Below are 17,274 nucleotides of genomic sequence, written 5' to 3'. Positions count from 1 at the left end.
CCAATTTTAGTGTATGCAGTGTTTTATAGTTTATTGTCTCGCTCGTTGTTTGTGTGTTTTTACAGTGAGCTCATGTGGCCTTGCCTTTAATTCTCATGTTACTCTCTCTCTCTCTTTATTTCTGATGGGATACGGCAAGCAAATAACTCCTACCCTGTCTAGGATAAGAGGACAAATGCTTTTTTGAAAGAAGGAGGCATGCCAGTGCTAGAGTAAATTAATATTTTACAGCATTTGCATCACATTTGACTGTTCTGTGTGCTTCAGCAGAAAGGGAGGAGATTGTAATTTGGACTCTATCAAGCCTTATCTGCCAGGTGATGTGTAAATAGGACCTTGTGTACACACAAATCCGTGTACAAGAGAACCCAAGTTCCCAGCCCTCGGAGCTTCTGGGAAAGTGACTATTAAGTATTTAGAAGCTTCCTTTGAAACGTTACCAGATAAAAATCAAAACTTCCCTTGCCCTTAAAATAAGTGCTGCGTTAAGATGAAATAGAATTTTGTGAACTCCTGTTGAACTCAGCCACCGTTTGTAAACCAACCGTCCTCTTGGTGGGAAGATGGTGACTTATTTTCTTTTTGTCAGGGTATGGGGGTGTTCCACTTAGCTTTTCTCTCTGCACATGGATTACACTTGGGAAAGCCAAAGACCGATAAAAAAAAAAAAAACACCAAACAAACAAGCAAACAAAAGAAAACCTACTTCTTTTGCAGAGCAGACCCAAGCACGTACTCAGATGCCTAAGTAAATTGAGGGTGAATGGGTTCGTTAGAAGGAAGAATACTTTGGCTACTATTCATTACTTTGCAAAGTGCTGGAAAGGAATGGAAGTTATTTTCCTTTCCAGCTAGGCTGTGCTCTTAAAAATAGCGAGTGTGTATGGTTGAAAATAATTATGACTACTGAGATGAGTTGCCACGTACCCAAGGATATTTGGCTTCCTTACCTGTTTACAGATTATTCACGTTGGAGATCATGTTCGTATTCCAGAATAGTTCCTTTCTGACACCCAATATAATTCTGGCCCTTCTCCTTCCTACTGTTACCTGGCGAGAGCTTAGGAAACCCAAACTAAATTTAAAACAGCCTAAACACACATGCAGCTCAGCTCCAGTGGATCTAACTAGAAACCAGTTTAGCATTCACTTATTTGACTGATGAATTTTCTTCCCATCCCAACAGCATGGCTGACTCTTTTGGTGTAATCTAGTTGCTAATTGGGTACCACCAGCACTTAAGTAAATCATTTTAATGACTAAGGATAAAAAAGAATGCTAGCAGATCAGGCCCTCTTCCTCTTCTGTTTCTGTGCGCACATTGTTAATTCACAAAAGTACCTCACAAGGACCAAGAGGTCATTCATTTCTTCTTTCATGTATCCATTCATACATTCATCATATAGCAAGTGATTTAGATTGACTATTGGGGCAAACTGAAAGTGAAGACAATGCCTGTTCAACAATGAACTTATTTAAAATTTATGGCTGGGCACAGACCTCACTTGGTAAGAGTGCTTGTCTACCATGCCCCATAAACTGGGCATGGTGAGATATGCCTGTATTCCCAGCACTCGGGAGTTGGAGGCAGGTAGATCCGAAGTTCAGGGTCATCCTCTGCTACATAGCAGATTTGAGGTCAGCCTGGGCTACATGAGACCTTTTCTCAGAATTGGATCTTTTTTTTTCCTCCTTCATTTGATTTTCCACTCACTTTTGCACTAGCATGCTAATAGCTATGTTCTGTCATGGTTGTCTTTCAAGTTGCACGTGGATAAACAGTATATATAGATTAAAATTAGGCTTTTGGTCCAATTGCTGTTCCCATTTCCACTTGATACTGCTTGTGAGGACTGGCTTGTGGTTACTTATTGGATGCCTGAGGAAAATGACAATAGTCGTCTCAAACATGGAGACCAGGGTTTTCATTTGACTGAAGGGATGGCCTAGATTTCATATGTTGGCTCCCCTGAACCCTGTGGAATAAAGCCAGACCTGTTCGGCTGAACTGATTGCTGTCTGTGTAACTCATCTATAACAAAATTCAAAGTGTGATGTTCTTAAGATTTGTATTTCAGTACCTACATCTTAAGATAGATCTTTGTTTAAAGTAGTAATTTTCTCTCTCTCTCTCTCTCTCTCTCTCTCTCTCTCTCTCTCTCTCTCTCTCTCTCTCTCTCTCATTTTTGGTCTTCCATCTTGTATTTCTTCTGCACTTCCTGGACCTCCACAGAAGCATCCTGCACCGTGCAACAAGTACAAGGGCGGTCCCTTCAAGCTGCAGATCTGTCTGTCATCCAACAGTCTCTTCCTCCACTCCCTCCACAGGGAAGGGTGTCACCTGTCAGGTGAGAGTTTTACAACGTTTTTCTGTTTTCCATCTGAAGATAAAGTCTGACTTGGGATGGTTGCTCTCCAGCCGTGTACTCTGTTAACTGTGAAATATAATTTCCTTTGAAACTATAGTGTATGGAAAATTGCCCGTGTGTGTGTGTGTGTGTGTGTGCCTCTGTGTTATTAAACTTGGATGAAACTATCTGTAGTTGTGGTCTATGGTTTGAGAAGAAATCTGCATCGAATTTGTGAGGATCAATGATTGCTGACTGGGGCTTCTCCCTGATTATTTTAGGTAAAGAACACTAAGCTGCCAGCTGCCTTGAGTGTCAGTTCTCACGTTTTTAAGGTTCTCACTATAGCAAGCTACGTTTTCAGGGAAACAGAGAACAGTTTGTTGGGTCAGCGGCAACCAAGAGTTGTTGAGTCTTGGGTTTGTTTGTGTCTGTTTGGATTTTACAACTTCCTGATTTCCTCACATACAGTAAATTTTTCTGGCTGAGAGAGCCTTGAAACAGTGGGTAAGCAAGGACTGTTGACTCATGGTTCTCTGTTAAAGAGCAAACAGGAGGCCCCTGCCTTTCTGTGAAATCCAGAGAGAATGGAATTCATCTAGAACGTGGGGCTGGAAGATCCTGGGGACACTGGGCTACACAACCAAGGAGGGTTGTGAAATAGAAAACGGGATCGATTTCCTCTGCCTTTTGAGCAGTTTCACTTGAAATGATGAAGCCAGGCAACACCAGAAGTTCCAAAGGCTGGCTGGGTAACAGACTCACTTAGAGACTTTCAGACAGAATCTGGGGCTCCACCCTAGACCTCCTGAATCTGAATGTTCCCTGCTGATCTCCTGGAATGAAGGAAGTGTTTCTGGAATGTTCCTTTCTTGGTGAGAAGCAGAAAGTCCTCTTACCAAACCACATACCCCAAGTCGAGGATTTCAAAATCCACTCGGCAAAAGGTAGATACTGGCGTTACCTAAAGTGCTCATTTAAAAAAATGATCCAGTGGAGTGGGGCGTGGTGGCTCATGTCTAGTCACAACATGATGGGGCGCGCTGAGGAAGAAAGACCTTAGGGTTTGGGGCTATCTTGACTTGCTTAGTGAGTGCTAGAGTACTAGCTTGGGATATAGCCTGAGTCAACCCAAAATTCCCAAGCAAATTCACCAGATTTTGGTGCCGACACCCCAGAACCAGTTTATTTTAACCCAAGCATGAACTCAATGGCCTCTGAGATAACACCCCGAAGCTCTGTCACTTGCCAGCATGTCTGGACTTCAAACCTGAGGTTGCTACTCCAATCACACACATACTTGTATCCCGGTCATGCCTCAGTTTCTCCATACAAGATGGGGACCACAGAGGGCTACTGTGAGGATGGAATTGAACGTGCCTGGCATGTGGCTTATGGCTTGTTCACATAAGCTCTCATTGTTAACACACAGCTTATCTCTAGACAGGGTGATTATAATGGTCTTGTTGTCCCATGGCTGTTCCTGGATCATACATGACTAGGAACAAGTAAAAAAAACTTGACCTTTGGACCAACCCTGTAGGTATTTGTGGCTCTCCAAAGCCAATATGGGTTCTATTTATTTTTTCTGTAGTTTAAATCCGAACTTACGTTAACTCTCCTGTGGTAGGATGCATTTTTTTGGGGGGGGGGTTTGCCTTGTAGTGAGATAGGCTTTTGATGAGTAGCAATAGAGTTATTTTCAGTTTGAATATATTTTAAAGAGAAGCCTGACTAGCAGTTGTTTTTAAGCCTTAGAAAATATAGCTAGAAGTCCGGCAATATAGCTCAATGAGAAGGTACTTGCCTAGCATGTGTGAAGCCCTTGGTTCTATTCCCGGGACAGAAAGAAAGGAAGACTCCAAGAAATCCCTGTGGGGCAGAGCAGAGACGGAGCGAGTTAGCACTCCAAAAGCATCATATTCTTTTGAATTATGCAAATGAGCTCTTTATAGTCTATTGATTGTGTATTTGAGAGGCTCCCTTTAAATCAGTGGTTTTCAACCTGTGGGCCATGACCCCCTTTAGGGGTCGCATGGTCCTTTTCACACTGGTAGCCTAAGGCCATCGGAAAACACAGATATTTGCATTACAATTCATGATGGTGGCAAACTGCAGTTATGAAGTAGGAACAAAAATGAATTTAAGGGTGGAGGTCACCACACCATGAGGAACTGTATTAAAGGGCCAGAGCATCAGGAAGACGGAGAACGACTGTTGTAAATGGAAACAGAGTGATGTCTAGTTACTGCAAGGTGACGCCTTGTAAGATCTGCAGGTGTCTGTGAGCAGGCAGGGTGGGGTGTCTTACTGTTGCTCTCCCCCTTCAGGGGGACCCATTTTGCCAGGCAGGAGACTCTCACGTTGAAGTCTTAGGTGTATGGCTCAGGTGCATATGGGGTGAGGCGTTCTTTTCTTTGTAAAACCTGTGGTATTTGAAGAGAGTCATTATCTATAGCAAGGTATTTCAAGAATTCTCTCGTGAACAAGACAGGCAGCCAAGGAGTCTTGTCTTGGGGCTGCTTCTTGAGGTGCAGGGGTTTCTAGCCTCACAAACAAGGTAAGCGTCATGTAGAGACTCAGGGTCTTACTGACAAAATGGTGCAGTGTCACCTTGAACAGTATTAGGCCGTTGATCTTTTCTCTGATTGCGTTGAAAAGGAACGTATATGCATTATCTAAGCATCTTGCATACATAATGGCCTCATTATGGTCCACACAGTTGATGGCTGTATGTGGGCAGGGAGAGAGTATCCTGTTGCATCCTGGTATATTCAAGTTATTCTTTTAAATGAAAGTCTGGATTATTATTTCTGGCTCTTGTTATTTTATGAGTATGATACAGCTGAGCCAGCTATGACCTAACTTATTCACAGCTACTATCTATATAAAGAAATGATTCATTCATATATTTGCTGTGTATTTTCTTTTCAATTCCTTCATGGTGCTCTGGACATGACAGAGAGCAAGAGCTACCGGAGATTACCCATTCTTCGTGACCAGGGGAGAGAAAGAAGGAATGCACCAGAATAGTTAACAAAGCTGAGGGGGTTGGGTTGTACTTACTAAGGGGTACACTCTGACCCGGAAGGAATTCTGAAAGGTGGTGGGAGTTTAGGAAAGACTGTGAGGAGGAGGATCACATGATTTGGGCTCTGAAGGCTGGATTGCACTTCTGTGGGAAGAGATGGAGAGAGGCAGAGGAAAGTCTTGCCAGTGGCTGAGACAACAAGCCAATGCAAGCTTGTATGTAGGATGTAGGCTGGGCAACTGTGGCTGAAAGTGGAGGGTGTTCTTGAGTTTCAGAAGTCAGGGAGACTGGTGGGGGTATGGGGTCAGTGGAGAGGTCAGTCCAAAAAGCAGTTTGGAAGCGTCGTTGGTGTACAAAGGGTTTGAACTTGGGCTTTGGGGTCTTCTGCCTGACAGAGGAGTGCTCACACACAGGGCATGACTGACTCCAAGGATGCGGGAGCTGGTGTTGAATGCAGAGGGAGAAGGTAAGAGGCAGCGAGGAGGGGAGCTTGAAGGCTTGCCTGGCTCAGCCTTTGTCAGTTCTTCACCAGCTGGGGTGACAAGAGGAATTGAGTTGATGCAGGGCTGAATCGTGGGTGGGTGGGGGAGTTGTGGTTGGAGGTCTTTTCTGTTAGGTTCTCTCTAGAACCCTAGAAATTCTGTGTTCAACGCAGTGCCATGGAATCTTGTTGAAACAGTTTTTCCTTTATAAACTAGGAACGGGAGCTCATTTTAGTTTGCTCTAATATGCGCGTGTATGAAAATGAACGCTACTTTTGATGCTCAGCCCTTGCAGTGTCTCCTTTTACTTAAAGCAAATACTGCTCTCGTACTTTCCTCTAGGCGGCTTTCTGAAGGCTTTCAACGGGTGGCCCTGTACCTATTAGCAACCATTCCAGCATTGCTTTGATCTTTTCCACCACTGATTGACTCTTCTCATGTGACAGGCGTGAATCTCGTTGTGTCAGCCACTTAACAAGTTAGCCATTGTTCATTTGTGGCCATTTAGTAACTGTATTTCTGATAACTCATATTAGTATGTGTGTGCTTCATAACTTTTGATGAGTTCCTAGAGGCTTTCTATAGGATCTTTTAAATGTGAGAAAAAAATATATAATGCATATATGTATACATATATACATATACACATATATAATGCATGTATAATATATAACACACATATATATGTATGTATATATGTGTATATATGTATGTATATATATATGTATGTATATATATATATATATATATACACACAGACACACACACAAAGCCAACGATACCAGACACAGCTCTTTAACAAATTGACTTCTCAATATTCTATAGATGATAAAGAAATATAGACTCAAGCTGAGCAGGATTGTATATTCCTGTAGTCCTGGCATTTAGGAGCTGGAAGCAGGCAAATTGGGAGTTCAAGGCCAGCCTCAGTTACACAGTAAGCTTGGACTACTTAAGATACTGTTGAAATAAATACACATCATTGTTAGGCCTTGCTTCTGGAGAGAAAGTTAGCCTAAGAGTCCATGGCACACAGGGCAGGGCACCGTTGAACGTTATCTTTGTGCGAAGGAGCAGTCTATTTACATGAATTTAGGGAAAGCCTGAAGATTGTTTAATGTTTTTATTTTGTTTTGTTTTCACTTGAGTTGTTTACACGAACTCTTCGTATTGCCCTCAAGTGGCTAAGGATGAAAATATTAAATACAAAACTAACAATATTAAAAAGAAGAAGTTCTGTGCATGTAGAAACTGTGGCACAGGAGAGGGTGAATAACTTACCCATCTTTGCTGGGAGTTAAGTGACCTCAGCTTGGACAGATCCCGGTGGCTCTGCATTATGTGCAAGCCCTGAGCCCTATCTATATTAAGAAGCTTACAGTTAGAAACAGAAAGCAAAGACAGCCACGGATGATAAGCGAGCCGTAACTCAGGCACTGCGCGTGCTCAGAAACCAAAATCGGGGATGGTTCTGACGCCACAAGCTCCCCACTTCCAAGCCAGCCTCTCTGACCAGAGACTCCCGTGAGCTTCTGATTCAAGCTGCCTGTAACTCTCTTCCTTTTCTTCCCTGCGAGGGCCCTAGAGTCCTTCGTGCTTTCGATAATTATTAATTGAAGAAAATGATGACGGCGGCACTCTCTGCTTATCTGCTTTGGGGGATTGGCTTAAGTTGGCTCCAGATGTTTTTCCACATGGAGTTCCGGGGAGCTGCTGAACTTTTGACTGCTGGGGAGAGCTTCATTGGGTCATCGCTCACTTTGCACGACTTGGCAGATAGGAACAAGATATCTCTCCCAGGATGACAGGTGGTGGGGTGTCACTCAGGACATGGTCTAAGAACAAAACGTCCAGCCAGAGGCCATCAGCTGTAGGTCTCATGGCCCTTCATGCTCTTGCCTTTCCGGGTCTAGCCTGTGCTCTCCTCCCTGGATCAGCCAGTGAATCGTTGCTAGTTTGTGTCCAGGTGATGCGTAGGCACCCTGGTTGTCTTCTGGATGTTGGGTGAAATTTACTGTGGGTTGCTTTTATCTCCGGTGGCAGTGCCTCCCCCTTTACAAACACAGGGAGTCAGAAAGGCCCTGAGATCGACTGTCAGTGAGCTCGGCTGGCAGCTCCAGCCTCCATCACAGCTGTAATCGTGCACCGTGCATTTTTATTTACAGATTACTAGGCTCCGAGTCTGACATATGACTAGCTGGGAAGCTCCTCCCCAGAACAGTTGTATGTCATCTGCTTCAGAGGACTAATTGCTTGGCAAATCCCCTTCGGTAATTTCCTCTTTATTTGCTGATGAGTTACTTAACAGTGACGGGTTTGTGGAGTAGACCGTGGAGTTGACTGTGCGTTCCAGAAACACCACCACCGGAAGGCCCGGGGGATATGCTTTTTGAGTTCTGTTTGGCTTTCCTGAAGAAACACTGAAACCATTATATGGCCTGTTAATATTTCACTCAATACTAGGTTAAACTCCTGAGCAGTGTTCTGTTTTCCAAAAGGAATCAAAACCAGACCCCTTGCTTCAAATAGGCCCCTGTGCATTAGAAAATTATTAAAAAGGAATTTAATATTTATAGAATGTTTAATGCTGTTTTTAAAATACGACTTGGAGTGGAATTGCTTTCCAACACACAGCGGAATGAGGAGGAGGGGCTGGGGGGCGGGGATTCTGTTGGGGAGATCCAGTCTCTTTCTTGCCTTACTACTTTGTCAGCAGGAAGGCTTACCCTTAAACCTTTCTGGGCTCCAGTTTACCTATCTATGAGAAACTAAAAGAAATGATATCATGTTTTGTTTTTTTTTTCTTTTGCTTGGCATTATAGAGTTCTGTGGTTTTGTGTGTGTGTGGAGGTCAGAGGTCAACAGTGTGTGTCTTTTTGTATTGCTTTCCACCTTAATTTGGGAGACAGAGTCTCTCCCCAATTAGCTAAACTGGCTGGTTGACAACCTTCAGGGATCCTCCAGTGTCAGCTGCCCTACCACCCAATCAGCTCTCGAGGTACACCACAATGTCCAGTTTTGTTTGTTTGTTTGTTTGTTTTTTAATGTGGGTGATTAAGACCGGAACCCCAGCCCCGTGCTTGAGCATCAAGCCGTCTTATCGCCTGAGCCATCTCCCTCCCCAGTCAAGTTCTGTGATTTTATTAGAATTCTTCCCCTCACATCCCCTAAGACCTTTGCTTCTGTCAAACATCATTTGCTGTTGTTTGACTTTGTTAGGTTTGGTATTTAATTAGAGCTTATATTTTAGCGATTATTATATCATTATTTAGAGAGTAAGTCAGCAGGGGTACGGACAATCATTTATCACCACATCTATATTAGTTTCATCTTGCAATAGCTTCCTCTGTGTGTGTGTGTATGTACGTGTGTGCGTGTGTATGTGTGTGTGTGTGTTTAACTGTTCTTGCTTCCATGCCCCAAACAAGAGCCCTCTCCAGAGATGGATTGGGTTATAACTCAAAGGAATCTTTTAGCTAATTGTGGCTTTGTTTCTTACAAGAGGTGCACTGGAGCTCAGATCTGAGCATCCGTATCTAGGGCCATACCCTGCTTTCGTCCGTGAGTAGACATTTCTTTTTGATGTCGTTTGGTTTTTACCTAAAGGTATAGATGGCAGTCCCTAGGTAAGTCTTGTTCTTCTGCCTTGGCTCTTCCAATTAGCATGCTCCCTGCACCCTCGCCTATTTAGTTCATTTATAAGCAGCTCATGTGGATGCCTCAAGATGGATCACAATTATTAATAGTTTCTTTCGGCAGGTGAATGCAAATGGCAGAGATGACATTTGGGAGCTATGGGAATACCCACCTCCCTGTGAGTGGAAGTTGAGTTTTTGGTCTCTGATTGGAGGTCCAGGGTTGTGTGGCCCTGCCCACATCTCTTAAATCTGTGACCCTCAACTTCCTCATCTGATGAATGGGGAAGAAAACACCTGTCTCAGGGGATTGCAATCATGATAATCGTGCTGTCTTACTTAGGGCTTCTATTGCTATGAGAAAACACTGGGGAAGGAAAGGGTTTATTTCACTTACAATTCTTAGGTCACACACTCTATCACTAAGGGGAGTCAGGGTAAGAATTCAAGACAGGAACCTGGAGGCAAGAACTCAAATCAAGGCAATGGAGGACTGATTCTTAGTGGCCCACTCGCACTGAGCTGGGCTCTTCCTCATCAATCACCAGTCAAGAAAATGTGCCACAGGTTTGCTCACAGGCCAGTCTGATGGTGACATTTTCTCAGTTGAAGAGCCCTGTTCCAATATGACTGTAGCTTTTGTCAAATTGGCAAAAAAAACAAAAAACAAAAAACAAAAAAAAACAACCCAACCAGTATACATGCCCTGGCCACACACATCACCTCACAGGGAGGAATCTCAGAATTATAAAAGCAAATGCATAAATGAAGGTGAAGTTATGGCATTCTAGAGGCGAGGGAAGCAGGCAGGAGCAAAGGCAAGGGTGTGTCAGGGGCAAGAGGATGCCCTTTGGGTCTTCGAGGACTAGGTGTGAATCCAAATCAGAGCTTTGAAACTTGGGACAACTGGATTCACTTCCTGTGTATGGAAGAGACAGCATCAGCAGATGGGGCTACACCATGGAAGAGTGACTGCCACCACTGAGGGGTGGAGACAGCCTCTGGCTGGCTGTGGTGCCATCCTGGCTCGTTTGCGGATTCCCCCACTCTGGTCCTTAAGTCATGTGCACCTTGTTTATTTATTTAAGGTGGTGGTGGTGGTGGTGGTGGTGGTGGTGTGTGTGTGTGTGTGTAAGTTGGAGGACAACTCTCAGGAGAAGGCTCTCTCTTTTCCCTGTTCGTTCTAGGAATCAAACACAGATCATAAGGCTTGCCAGCAATCATCCTTACCTGCTGAGCACTGACCATTCCCTGTCTTCTAGATGCTGACAAATTAAGATATACCTTTCTCCTCCTCTTCCTCCTTCTCCTCCTTCTCCCTCTCCTCCTCCCCCTCCTTCTCCTCCTTCTCCTCCTCCTCCTCCTCCTCCTCCTCCTCCTCTTCTTCTTCTTCTTCTTCTTCTTCTTCTTCTTCTTCTTCTTCTTCTTCTTCTTCTTCTTCTTCTCCCCTCCTCCTTTCTCTTCCTCTTCTTTCTCCACCTCCTCCCCTCCTCCTCTTCCTCCTCTTCATCATCTTCCTCCTTTTCTTCCTCCTCCTCTCCTTCCCCTCCCCCTTCTCCTTTCCTTCTCCCTCCCCCTCCTCATTCCCTTTCCCCTCCTCCTCTTCCTCTTCTTCCTCTCTTCATCATCCTCATCTCCTTCATCTTGTTCTTTTAAGTTTGGGTTTTTCCCATTTATGGTAAGCAGTCTCATTTGCTGCCTAGACTATAATATTGCCATCTCCTGGAATATGCTACAGTCTATCAAACACTTCTGTGTGAAATCACATATCCTGGGGATGCTCCGCCTGGTTCTGTTGTTTCTTAGGACAAAGCTAGGACAGCTATGTTTGCCAGCAAAGGTGGTTTCCACTCAGGGTACAGATCAGGAGGCTGACTGCTGAGTGAGAAGGGGTTTGTCCTGAATCGCTTCCAAAAAGGCCTTCTCTGATTTACGTTGCTGCTGATGATGGAGAAATGTGTCTTGCTTCACCCTGATTCAGGGTGAGAGACATCCATTTTTTTTTCCTTTGGCGTGCTTAAATGGCCCCTGGGTTTTCAGATTTGCATTGCTTTGATCCCACTCCAGATAGCACATCTCCGTGTTTACTTACTAATTGTCCTCTGCACAATTAGCAGAGAGGCTCTATGTGTGTTAATCTGCAAAGACAAGTCCTTCCTATGTTCTAGATAACACTGTGCTTTGAAAAGTCATATCTACCTTATCTATCACACACCCCAATTTTTATTTCAGGGGCCATGCCTTTTCATATTTATTTTTAAAAAAATGATTATGCGTATGCATGTGTGTCTGGGTATGAGTGTTGTGCGCGTGAGTTCCAGGCACCTCCCTGAAGAGAGCTTGGCAGCCTCTGGAGCTGCAGTTACATACAGGTGGTTCTGTCACCTGACCTGGGTGCTGGGAACTGACCTTGGATTCCTCCTTAGAGCCATGTGCAGCCCTAACCACTGAGCCATCCCTCTAGCGCCAACCATACTTTTGTTGTTGTTGCTGTTGCATGGAAGTTCAAGGTTTCAAATACGATAGGTTGTTCATTTCTTTAGTTTCTCTTGTGGGCTCACTTGGAAAGAAGACAAGGGTTAGGGTTCAGGTTAGAGTTAGGGTTAAGGGTCACCTAGGGCACTGTACAGGCCAGCCAGCAATCTGGGTCTACCAAGGATGCTACTCTCTTCCTCTTTCCACTTCTCCTCTTCCTCCCCCTCTTTCTCTCCTCTTTCATTACTGTTTCTCTTAGGAATGGTTTGTTATTAAAGGCCCAATGCTGTATGTTCCCAAAGCTTCGCCCTTTACGTCTCCTCACACCTGCTCTTCAGCCTTGCCTCTTCCCCCCTCCCCTCCCAGGCCACCATCCTGGCTGTCACATTTCTTCTGCTCCACCCTGGGTCTCCCTGCTCTCTGTGGCTGACCTATGTGCTTCCTGTCTTGGGAAGGTGGGTGGAAATATGTCCGGCCTCCTCCCTCACTCGAACCTCAAGGGACGAGGCCAGAATGTCAAAGTCTAACAGTTGCCCACAATGTTGGTTGATTGGAGACTTGACCTGCATGGTTAGGTCCAGCTCCCTGCTGGACTGAAGGAGAGACTACTTGGGTTGACTTTCATCCGTATTAAACCTGGAGACGTGAAGTTTCTCTCCCTCCCTCCAGGGTGTAGCTGTCCCTTGTAGATGGCACTCTGGGCGAAAAGGTTGGCAGTGGTTTCCTCCGTATCAAGGTCAAGGGGAAAGTAAGTTTCACGATCTGAATTTGGGGTTATGGCTCAGCCAGGCTGGGGTGGCTCTACGTGTAACATATCTACTGGATGGACTTTCTATACGGACATTGGACATTTTTCTTTCTGTTGTTTGAGACACACCCTGGAGCTTGGGTAGATCTTGGATAAATCCGTGGATACAGAGGGACAAATGTGTATATGGAAATAATGCATATCCTACAAACTATGCTTCTCCCCACTTATGTGGGTTGGGATTTTTTTTCAAAACAGGTTCCTTCTGTATATTCCTGGCTGCTTAACCTTTAAGCTACCAGCGACCTTCCTATTTCAACTTCTCCAATACTAGGATTTCAGGCATGTGTGTGTCAACATGTCTGAGTGCGTGGCACGTACTGTTTCTCTAGTCCATCCCATTCTGCTCGCTACAGTCCGAGAAAACTCTTCTGCATATTAGAAATTGGCTTGCATCTTTGCCTAGCGAATGCCCTCCCCAGCCCCCTACTCTAGTGTCTCTCAGGTGCAGGATGAAGTTCAGCATCTCTGATCTGGCTCCCTGGCTAGGGATGCCTCTTACCACTCCAGCTGGGTCAGTCCTGTAGGCCTGTTTCCGTCATTAAGTGCTTCCCTTTGAGTGTTGGTTTGTGTACAAACCTATTGTAACCCCTTCTGTAGGATCAGTGCCTCTTTGCTCCTGCCTGGCTAATTTTCTCTTGTTCTTAATGTTTTAAATTCCTGTTCTTTCCAGAGGGAGCCCTTGGTCTGGGCTAGCTGGAGACTTGAACTCTCATGCTCTCTTCTCCTTCTGTAGCTCGTGTTTGTATGAGGCTCTGCCTGGCCTTGAACTCACTTTGTAGACGAGGCTGGTTTTGAACATGCAGCAATCCTCCCGCCTCAGCCTCACAGAGACACTCAGATTGCAAGTGTGAGCCACCACACCCAACCCTTTTGTAGCATTTTAAAAGCTTTTCCCCAGCTCAGATATAAGAGGGTGTGGGAGATATGCTGGACACTGAACATTTGGCTTATGTATGTCTGCGGTATGTATAGGTGCTTCCTCTGTGACTTGAATCTTTATGTAACAGATTGGATGTCAGCCTTTCTCATTACATGGACCAAGGCAGCGGAACTGTGTTTCAGATCCACTTTAGCCGTGATGGGGCCAAGGTGGAGATGATGGTATCTGTAACATCTGCATTGGGTATCATGACAGTGGGTGTCAAAAGGAATAAGAATTTTTCCAGAAGACTATGCTGAAGAGAAAGGGTAGATAAAGGAGGGCTCAGTGGGGGGAATGTTCTGGAATGCAAGCTCCTTGCAATGGAATGTTGGGCTTGCTCAGTTTTGAGTCAACTCTGTATTCAACCCAGAAAAGGAACCTTTTGAATATCTAAAACTGTCTTTGCGTTGAAAAGGAATTCCTGTTGCGTTCTCGCTTCACGGTGATCCCTGAAGGCACAGCTGTCCTGTTGCAGGAGTGAGCTGACGTCAGTGAGTTTCAGGTGTCTTGACATCAGTTCCCTATTCTTGGTTAGTCTTCCTTACAAGCTCTGAGGACCCCATTTGCCAGCTCGGAAGAACACTGGGGCTCACATTGATCTGGCTGGGAAGAACGTCTACAGTTCTGGGTCAGGTTGCTCAGGTCTGGATGAAGCACAGTGTGGAATTGTGAGCCCCGTGCCAGAGCTGGGGACGGACAATGAAGCAGTCCTTTGTACAGGTAACAAGTCTCATCAGGAATGAGACCCGGGAGGCAGGAGGATGATCTGAAGGTGGAATCTGGGCCTCTTCCACTGGGCGGCTCAGGCCTCTCCTCTGTCTTGCATATGACTTTCTCTAGGAGACGCACTGTTGCCATAGGTAAAGATACCTTTGGCAGGTATTTAATGTTCCTTTCTGGTGTTTGGGGTGAGATGCTGTACACCAGGCTGCATGTCAGATGGAAATGGGATCCTGATACCAGGAACCAAGAACCTAGTGCAAAAGCCCACAGGGAACCTCAAGCTGCCCTTGTTCTGCTCTGGGAGATTCCAACTGGGACAGAAGGAAATCTGGGTGAATGTTGTTCTGAATTCTCTTCCTATTTCTCAGGCCTCAGATCCAGTCTATCCCCGAAGCCTTCTGGGTTGCTGAACCCAGGCATATGAAGCACACTGGCATATTCAATCCTGTGTGCGCGTGTGTGCATGGGGCGTGGACCTGAAAAGGAATCCTTCCTGCTCTCACTGTATCTTTGGTGCCTGACTGAAGTCTTTTTAGAAGCCAGGCAATGATACATACCTATAATCCTAGCATGAGGCAGGCTGAGGCAGGAGGATTGCTGGAGTTCTAGGCCAGCCTAGGCTCCAAAGTGATACAGAAGTTTGAGGAATTCGACTCAGTTTTGTCCATCCTATGTTCCCAGCCTCATAAGACAAGCCTGTAACTATTGTGTAGACAGAAGCAAAGAGGATCCCGTTATTAACTTAGACATCAGCCAGGCACAGTGGTACATGCTCACAGTCCCAGGACTCTGCAGTGTGATGGGGGGGATTGTGAGGTTTGAGGCCAGCCCTGGGTACATAGGACAGCCCGGTCTCAGAAACAAAAAAACCAAACCAAAGAACTATTTCGAAAAATATTTGGCCCTTCAAGAATGGGCGGGGAGGTATTGAGGGGGAAGAGAGGGGTTGGGGGGGAGGGGAGATGTATTTATGAGGTTCCACCCATCCCTGTGGTGGCAGTTACTGATTGCTGGGGAATTGAAGTCAAATTCTGCAGTGGTATAGACACTGATAACTTCCTCCTGCTCCAGTAAGTAACCTCCACTGGGTGGGTCATGAAGTCAGAGTCATGAAAGAAGAAGAGGGAGGTCGTTGAGAAGAAGAAAGGGGGTCAGCTGGAGTAGGAGAAGAAGATAACTCAAATGCATTGTATACATGCATGGATTTGTCCAGTGGGATAGCTGAAACATACTTCCTTTCCTGAAACTTTGTATGGAGTCTGAAAGGAACATGGTAATGGCATCTAAGCCTCACTGTGGTGTTTTAGTTTGGCTGCTCTGGTCTACCTAAGCCTCTGCAGCCCTCTGTCCTGTCCTGTAATCTTCAGAAGGGGGCCGGTCGTGTTCTTTTTCCATCTCAGAATCACCCAGATGAACAGTGTGATCTTAACAATCTGAATAGACATACAGAAGAAAGCTACTTCCCCCTTCCTGGTACACTGGGCATCTATTTCACTTGCCTTACAGATTAACCTGGGCCAGGGCGAGGTAGGAGCACCAACAACATGACACACACACAAAAAAAAGATGTTTCTGAATGTGAGCTTGAAGCATGGGGCTGTCCCAGACCACAGTGTTTCTTGTCTGTCCCAGACCAAACCCTAGGAATAATATAGTTCATATCCTAGGTCAGCCTGAGAAGACCGCTGTCCGTCTTTGGGAAAAAAGGAATGAGCAGCTATTTGCTGTGCTGCTGAGCAGAGGACATCATGTGACTTGGCTGGTTTCCAAGTTTCTTCTGACTAATGTACTGAGTGGTAACTCTTTGCCATAAAGTCTTGAAATTATTTCGTTATCATCATCGTCATCATCATCATCATCATAGTCGTTGTCATAATTTATCATTTAAAGTTTCCCATTTTAAATGTCCAGAGTCTTCGAAGACTTCCGTGGCATAGAAGTCTTATGCTTCTTGCCTCTCTTGGAGAACGAGTCGGAGCTAGTCTTATCTCTTGAGGGTTCTTTGTTCAGACATTCTGGTTTAGTAGCTTCAGCCTTAAAAACCAACGATGTGCACATCATGGTGGCTGGGTTGCCTACCTTGATTGCAAGATGTCACAAGAATTCAGTCAAGCACGGTGGGTAAATTGCTTCGGGGGACAGGATGACTCCTTGAGTGGAGAGTACAGTCATGATCCAAAAGATCATCACATCATCATCATCATCATCAACAACAACAACGTTACCACTTGATGGATTGAGGGGCTGGGAGAAAGTGTCTCCTTTTTACAGTCACTGTACTTTTATGTCTGAGCTGTTTCTCCTTTAATGTCAGCAAGGCTTAGAAACACCAGGAAGTCAAACTGATCTTGTATTTGGAATCCTGAAGTCTGAGAAGTCCCTTCTTCGGTAGGTGGGAAGATGGCATCAGGTCAACTTCCTGTCTGTAGTTTCCTGTTGTGTTTCTCTTGGCCATCACAGGAGAGGTTAGCAGAAGTGTGTCCAGCTGACCGTGGGTCTATCTGGTACTTGCTGAGCAGGAGGGACCTTGTGGAAGACAGGCGACCCTTCAGAATCATGAGTTGCTTCTGTGATGATTAAGTATTGACAGCATCTTGTGGTTAATCACTGTCACTATCTATCTCAATAACCCTGGAGCGTGTGTCGTACTCATAATGCGATTATTCCCGTCTTTTTAGAAGTCATCTGGTAACAGGCTACCGTGCTGCTAGGTGCAGCATGCCCGGAATTTGAATCACTTTTGTTTGCCCCCCCCCCCCGCTGTCTCCTCTGCAGTTTTCTGTCCCCTACAGAAGTCCAGGAGATCTGTCTTGGCAGGAAGCACCTCTGGGTCTCATTGGGAGTCCT

At 45.2% G+C, this 17,274-nt stretch overlaps 1 protein-coding gene across 12 annotated transcripts in view; it reads left to right on the top strand.

Annotated features, from left to right (window-relative positions):
• Positions 1-17,274, top strand: part of Atxn1 (ataxin 1) — a 409,435-nt gene that overhangs the window by 6,265 nt on the left and 385,896 nt on the right. For all 12 annotated transcript variants that reach the window (XR_003834664.1, XM_021180017.2, XM_029468376.1 and 9 more), the window contains exon 2: positions 2,234-2,348. The gene's annotated coding sequence lies outside the window, so the exon portion shown is untranslated. The remainder of the gene's footprint in view (positions 1-2,233; positions 2,349-17,274) is intronic.

The sequence above is a fragment of the Mus caroli genome, chromosome 13 (assembly GCF_900094665.2).
Source record: "Mus caroli chromosome 13, CAROLI_EIJ_v1.1, whole genome shotgun sequence".
NCBI lineage: Eukaryota > Metazoa > Chordata > Mammalia > Rodentia > Muridae > Mus > Mus caroli.
The sequence above is the reverse complement of the archived record's forward strand: the minus strand, read 5'-3'. Positions and strand labels throughout refer to the sequence as shown.